Raw genomic sequence first — 8,182 nt, forward strand, 5'->3', positions numbered from 1 at the left:
ATTTCATGCACACAAACATCACCTGGGATCTTGTTAAAATACTCTTAATCAGCAGTAGCAAAGGATGTATCCTGAGATTCTGCCTTCCTCACAAGAAGGGCCAATACTGCTGGTCCACAGACCACACGTTCCGTAGGAAGGCTCTAATCCACCTCCCTGAATCCAGTCTTACACTTGCCCACGGTGCATTTTCCACACCACCTCCAGAGGGATCTTTGTAAGGCATAAATAAGACCATGTCACTCCCATGCTTGAAATGTTCAATGAGTAGGCAGATTCAGTGTCAGGATTCTCAGCCCTGCCTGCAGATTTCAATCACCTGGGAAGCTTAAAAAAGATCCAATGCCGGTCCCAGTCCAGACCAATTAGATAAAACTATCCAGAGATGGGGCCCAGGCGAAGGGATTTTTTAATCACTCCCCAGGTGAGTCTAACATACAGTCAGGGTTAAGAACCCCGGGCTACAACAATCCTCCCAATACAAAAATTTAAAACTCACAACATCATTAAGCCTCATAATAAACCCTAACAGATTTCTCATTCCCAGGTGAAGAAACTGTGGCCTCCATGGGTTAAGTACCTCCCCTAAGGTCATCCGGTCTGTCAGTGGTCCACATCTGAGGCTGGGACCCCAACACATGCTGGGATGGAAGGAAAGGAGAAAGTGTGACCTGCAGACATCCAGTCTCATCATTTCATGAATATATTTGCAATTGTTTTCAGCATCTCTTCTATTATTCCCCAAACCCCCATGGCCTTGATGAATTCTGGAAGAAGAAATTGTTTGGCATTTTCAACCAAGTGCTCTGATACTTGAGCACGGTGGTGGATGGAGACTGACAGCACCTTATCAGTCACCACATCTCTGCTGCTGTCACAGCTCCCTCCCCTCTGCCCACAGCGTGGGCTGGGCTCCCCATCTCGCAGAGAGCAAGTGCTTCTCGCTTCTGCAAGGAGATGCGACATCTCAAAATGTCAGATCGCCAGTTGCTGCTGTCAGCTTTTATGGCTCATGATATTTATCAGAGGGAAACAATTAAGTCCCCCAGAATCTGGTATCTCCCTCAGAGCTCAGGTGGGTAGCGACAAAATGTATATGAGCAAGGTGTCTTGGATAGCACACACTGGGCTGGGACCTGGCCTTGGGACCTGGTCTTGGGACCTCCTCCTATGGGATGGGCGCTTACACATGTGATCCTAATACTGAATACAACTTTTCGAGCTCAGTACTGGGTCCTCGCTTTACAGAAGAGAAAGCTGAGGCTCAGAGCAATGACATGACTTGCCTAAGGACACACAGATGGGAGAGGCAGGGCCAGAAGTAGCCTGCAACCTGATGCCAAACCTGTGGGCTTTCCACAGGCTCTGCAGCATCCAGTAGTGCCCGGCACAGAGAAAGTTCTCAATCAACACTTACTGGATAAATGAGTGAATGAATGAGTGAATGACTGTCTCATGCCCTGCTGCCTCGAAGACAGGCTCCATCAGTCATTAGATGCGGCACCTTGGACAAGTAACTTCGCCTTGCCCAGCAAGGGTGAAATACCAATTCCTTATAGTTGGTGTTGGAATGGCTGATAAAATGGGTTTAACTTGCTGATATTGAGTTCAGGCTAAAGGGAAATACTCGTGTCCCAGGGGACGGTGGTCTAAGAGCTCTTCCCTTCTCTGAGCCTCCAGTTGCCCCTCTGTAGAATGGGAGAGTTGGATGGGATGGACATTGAAATCCTACACCTTATGGATATTCTAGGATCCCGTAAATTCACTAATGCCTACTGATGTGCAAGTAGTAAACATCTTGAGGGTTTTCTCTCCAAGGCTCTGGTTCATCCTCATCAGAACACCTTTGCTTGAACAAGGCATAAGTAAAGCAGAAGGGAGGCAGGGCTGGTGTCTGGCTCCCTCTGTGGCCCTCTGGGCATCAGCTGCTTCCCGCTCTGGGCATTCTTTTCCCCATGGCAAAATTCTCCTTTGTCAATCTCCCAGCCTGGCATTCAAGGCCCCATGTGCCTGGGCCCAAGCTTTCCCTTCAGCACCATCTGCCACTGCTCCCCATTCTTCCCCTCCTGCCTGAGACCCTGTTTCCCACACGGCCCTGTATGTTGCCACCTCACTGTCTCTGCACGGGGTGCGCCCTCAGCCCGGAGCACTGTTTCCCCAGCTCCGCCTAGCGAAACCCCGCTCATCAAATACCTCCCACCACTGAGCTCCCCAAATCCCTCATGCTCCCATAGCACTTTGGACCACAGGTTAGACTTCATTTACTCATCCATTCATTCTCTCACTTACTTATTCACTTGCTCATCCTCTCAATGAGTCTCTTGAGTGCTTGCTGTGTGTTGGGCATCACACTATATACACTTTTCATATGTCATCTCATCTAATCCTTTCAACAACCCTATGAGCCAAGCATCATTGTTATCTGGATTTTGCAGAGGAGACAATTGAGGCACAGAGAGACCAAAGTCATGCAGCTCAAACATGGCAGAATTTGGATTTGGGTCACACAGTCTGACCCCAGCTCTCAAGCTAGCCCCTGATTAGTGTCTCTTCCACCAGATCCTGGGCTGCCTCAGGACAAGGACTGTTATTCATGCACCCAACATTCATTCAACAAGCGTCCACTGAACCAAATCCTTATGATGGACACTTCAGTCCCAGTGGGGGCAATATGGCCTCCACTCTTGTGGGGTGCCTGGCTCAGGGCTTGGCTGATCGAGGATGCTCGAGACTCTGCCAACACTCTGCAAGGGGCAGAAGTCAAAGCCAGCATCTGATGACAGATCCTCTGCTGGCTGCAGGTATCAGGGTGATAAACAAGGGGTGTGCTGCCCATCCTTGAGCTCTCCAGGCCCTGGAAACAGGAGGCTGATGGTGGCAGATGGGTGTTCAGAGGCGGGAGGCAGGCGCTCATTGGCCGGGCGGGGAAAGCCGAGGTAAGGATGCAGGCAGACAAGTCTCGCTGCTCCAGATTGGCCCAAGGCTTCCTCCCATGCCTGGATCCAGATTGCGAATCCCGCCTGCCACAGAAATAGGTTTGAGACTGTGTACATGGGTGGCCTAAGCCAGCCGCCTGTCACCTCCACTTAGGGGCCGGCCTCCTTCACAGAGGGAAGCCCTTAGAGGCAGACGAGTTGGATAGGCAGACATGGAGCCAGGCTCCTGCCTCCAGGCTTGATTTGGTTTGTGCATCAGAGAAAGGAGTTACCCTTTGGCCGTTGTAGCTCTTGCAGGTTGGTTTCTTCAGGTGAGGGCTCTGGAAATTTCTGCCGCTCCTCGCCCTAGCTGAGCAGAAGAAGCCCTGCAATTTAATTTACTGTAACACCCATTTACTCTTCTCATTATGTGCTGGGTGTGGTATTGAGCACTGGGAGGAACATAGGAGGAGAAAAGTAGGGCCAAGGCCCTAGAGGGGGAGACAGAGCTGAGGGCGGCTTGCTCTATCCCCAGGCACACAAGGCCACATGCTGTCATTGACGGGTAAGTGGAGCAGCGAGATGACCCCGAACAAAGGAGGACAAGTCCCACTGTGTTTAAGGAAAGCTGCACAGAGAAGGTGAGATTTGAGCTGGACTCGGAAAGGGTGGGATTTTGACGCCCTGAGACGGGAATATTGAGGTCATTTCAAATCGTGGTGTGGACTTTATCCTAATAAATGTGTTAGATCTGATGTTGGCTCTCACAACACAAGAGGCTCAAGGCCCTCCTGCTGGCCCCAATTTCCCCCCTGCTGGGTTTCCTCCCCCAGGGAGTGGCACTGCCCCAGCCACCTCGCTGCCCCTTCACCTCCACATTCAGCAAATCTTCAAGGCCTGTTCAGTCCACCTTCTTAATGACTCTCAAGCTTTCTTCTTTCCATTTACAGCTCCATGGACTGCTCAGGCCACCGGCATTTCCCCACCAGACTCCAGCAACGGCCTCTCAGCCCACACAGAGTTATTTTTGCTTTCCTCTGGGTTCTTATAACTCTTGGAGCTTCTTTCTATTATTGACTTCATCATGTTGCATTTAGTAGTTTTCCATGTCTGTGAGCTCCTCCTCCCTTTATCTCAAACACAGCATCCAGTGCATCATAGATGCTCAGTGATTGTCTGTTGAAATGTTGGGCTGGACGTACCTCTGATGTATCTTCATTTATATCAGCTCCCACGGTGTTGGCTTTCCAAGCGGGACAGATGGTGACCCAGCTGAAAGTTAGGGCCAAGAACCAGGTTGCCCAATTGATCTGACTCCCCAACGGTACAGTCCTATTGGCCTCCATTGTCCGTAAACATGGGCATTTCCAGGACAAAAATGACAGCAGTGTGCTGAAAGGGGCTGGTGGAAGGTAATGTCATATGAACCCAGCTGCAGGTAAGGGGGAAGAGGTGCTGTTGATCAGGGTTGGGGCCTGGCCCGTGCAGCGTGCTGGTGTGGGAAGGCGTGATCTGTAACCAGGGGCATTCCATTCACCTTCTAGAGACTCTGCTACACTGCAAAACTGAGGAAGAACCAGCCGGGTGTGTGAAGTTTAGCCAGCTTCTGAGACCTTAGGAATAGCAGACAGCATGGCACCCTGAAAAGAAGATGTAATTGGGAGTCAGGAACCCAGGCAGGGACTTCATTCTGCTGTGAACGGGCTGTGTGGTCACACCTATGGCAGGGTACCAGCTTCAGTTCACCCTCCTGCACTCACAAGGGGTCCCCAGACTTGTTTATGAGAACTGCTTTTCTGTGCTTTCATACATCCAGGCAGCAGCTGATGAGAGCAGCAGTGATGGTCAAGCTAGCCTGGGTTTGATATTAGAAAAGTGGTACGCAGATGATATGGCATGTGGATGTTACATAAGCATCCATTCTCCACGCTGGCACTTTCCCACTCCCCAGCTCCCCGACGTCCTGCCCCAGGCACACAATTGCCCTCAGCCCGCCCTGTTCCTACCCCAGCGCTCCATCTCCTCTGCTGTCACATTCAACGACCCCCTGCTCCCTTCCCATCCTGTCCTTTGTAAACTCTGAGCGTTCTTCAAATAGACTCCATTGGTGTTTTTGGCAAATGGCCTTGCATTCTTGGTGGAACCCAGGGGTACACACCTCAAGCAGTGGAAATTTTCACCTGCATAAAGAGTTTGGCCCCTTGTCCCTCCTCTCTCGTAGGTGTGCTGTGCAAGCCCGCAGTGCCCAGGGAGCATTTGCCGCCTGGCTGAAGAGCAGCCATCACCTGCTGAGGCCAGACCCTGGTACAGAGCCAAGCTTTCCCAGGAATAACTGCGCACCAGTCCGCATGGGGTGCGGCATCTCCCACCCCACCCCGGGGAGTTATTCAAGTCTTGGGAAGAAGAGCAATTTTGGAAAGTTTCGTGACACTCAGCATTTACTTGGCAGGAGTCTCTGGGTGGACTGTTGCTGCAGAGCGCCACACAATCTGGAAATTTCCCCCAGCTGGACTCGAGGAAGGAGCACCGGTCTCCTTGCGTATCTGTGGCATAGGAGATTGTGCAGCTCCTTGGGATGAAAGACAGAGAGAAACAGAGTCAGACAGACAGGCAGAATCAGGCAGATAGATTGACTTAATTGCACCTTGGAATTGTTGTAAAAGAGTGTGGGACCTACAACCAAAGTGGGTTTAGGTACTGGTTCCCCTCCTCCTTGGCAGTGTGACCACGAGGTAGGTTACTCCCCCTCTCTAATCTATAAAATGGGAAAAGGGGTAGCGCTCTCCGTGGTGCTGGGAGGGTCCGTTAAGAGAAGACGGGGCTTGGTAGACTGGAAAGTACTGAACACTCAGAAGCCAGTCCACAGGGCAGGTAGACGTCAGCATGGCCAGTGGGGACTCAGGACATCAGGCTTGGTCCTGGGAACACAGACTGTCTTGGTTAGTTCTGCAGGTAGACAGAGCATCTGGGAGAGGAGACGGGAGATCTGAGGCTGATGGCATGGTGTGGAGCCCCTGGATGCTGGCGTCAGGGCAGAACGAGAGGTCCAGGATTTACGGCTCCCCCAATCCCTGCGGAGAACAGACCCTCAGGGCAGCTTGATGCTGCTCCTGTGGCACTAAAGGGCTAAGCAGAGCTGAGCCAAGGGGTGCTCAGAACAAGCCCCCAGGAGAGGCCTGAAGACCCCGCAGGCAGCGAGGCTCGGAGCACAGGTTTCCAGGGTTTGATCATTCTACCTCTCCAGTGTCTCTGCGTCTGCCCCTTCTTCCCGACTTCCTCTGCCAGCCTGCCCTGGTTCAGGTCCCATCATCCATCTCGTGCATCATCACGACAGCTCCATCGCTGACTTCCCAGCCTACAGCCTCTACTTGTCCAGTTTCTTTCCTACAGCTTTCAGCTGGATCATTTTAAGACACACATCTCTGTATCTCTCTACTGGCTGAAAACCTTCCAATGTGTCACTTGATAGAGCAGTCTCCCAAGGGGTGTTCCTGGGCACCCTAGTTCCTGCAGGATGTTGATGGCACTCCTTAGAAAAGAGGCTCTGTGCCCGAATTATATTGGGAATGCCAATCAGAGCAACGCAAAGCAAGCTACCCCATGGCCGAATCTCTCAGAGCCCGTACAGCATGAGCATTGCTGTGGAACTCCCAGAAAGGGAGAGAGTGGGGCCCTGCTCCCAAGCTTACTTGGAAAACCTCCCTGCCCTCTCTTTTGTGGAAGAGGTATTCCACGGAACACACAGGGAAAAGGTGACCTAAAGAATGAAGTTCAAAGTCCTTAGCCTGGCATTCAAGGTCTTCTGTGATTGGGTCACAAGATCACGGAGAATCAAGGTAATTGTATCAAAATGGGTTTTCTGCAGCCTCAAAAGCCTCCAGTGAGAATAAATGAACTTAAATGAAAGCAGAAGCGATCTTGTACCACTGCTCTCTGGAGGACCTGGATGCGTGTGATTCCTGCAGCACAGTGTAATAGATATTGATCTGACACACGCCCTTTGTTTTATATAGATGATGAAACTGAGGCCCAAAGAGGAGCATGGCACAGACAGTCAGTGGCCCAGCCATGTGCTGACACGGGCCCTCTGACTCCCAGAGCAGGCTCTCCCCACGTCATCAGGGATGAGTGAGCCAGAGGTCGTCCTGCAAGGAGTTTTTTAAGCATTAGCGCCTTGATTCCGGTTTCTTGGGAGGAGAGCCTGGGATAGGGCTTCAGAGACACAATGTATTGAGGGAGTTGTCTTAGGAGAAAGGGACTGAGGGAAGAGGAATGGGTCGGGGGAAGGAGCTAAGCAGCGATGTGGCCTCCACCGATGTCTAACTTCCCCCTGACCCCACAGGGAGCTCAGAACCATGAACTGCACCACAGAGCTAGTCCCACCTTGAGGCAAGGGCTGGAATTTTGTGCCCCGTATTAGTCTGTCCTTGGCTACAGGCTGTCCCCATCTTGGGGAGCAGTGGGCTTGGGATGCAACATTCTAGAAGAGATGGATTCCTTCAGCTGAAGGCGGTCTTCCAGAGAGGGGGAAGCTGGGGGCTGGCAGCAGACAACACTCAGAGCGGGTGGGAGCTGGAGGCACTGAAGTAGAGGGGATCTGATAGGGTGCACACGGTACCCACTATAATCCAACTCCCACATGCTACAGAGGGGGAAACTGAGGTCCAGAGAAAAAAAATTGCCAAAGGTCACACAACTCAATCCTTGAGTTTAGGGCCCTGTTGTCAACATGTCTCATATTCTAATCCGCAGATCCTCAAAGCCAGAGGGCACCCCCTGGTGGGATCCATTTTTTGTCCTTGCTCGGTACAGCCAATGATTGCTGAACTTCAGGACATGGTGTGAGACGTGTCTCTTTAAAACTGGCGCCATATTGACTTTTTTCAAGACCTTGACGTTGCCGCATCTGTAGGATAGACTGTCATGAATTGCCTTCCCTTTGTGCTTGTGCCTGGGGGTGACTTTATTGTCAAAGGGGCTGTTTTAAAAAGCAAACAGACGGCAATATCCTCTCCAATATGTTTCCCTAATGGATAAAAATACATTCTCAAATGAATATGAATGCTGGGGTCACAGTTTTTAGAGCCGGAAAGAGGATCTCAGAGATCCATCATTTAGGGAGATTGGATCATGGGGGCTAGGGGGCAGCATTTTCAGCACCAACAATGAGGCACCACACACTTTCTTCACCCACCTTTTCCTTTGGCAGATTTTGGCTGTAAGTCTGCAGGTATAAAACAATTCTTTCCCCACCCTGTGTTATTAAT

Source organism: Equus przewalskii, chromosome 25 (assembly GCF_037783145.1).
Source record: "Equus przewalskii isolate Varuska chromosome 25, EquPr2, whole genome shotgun sequence".
In the NCBI taxonomy this organism is placed as follows: Eukaryota; Metazoa; Chordata; class Mammalia; order Perissodactyla; family Equidae; genus Equus; species Equus przewalskii.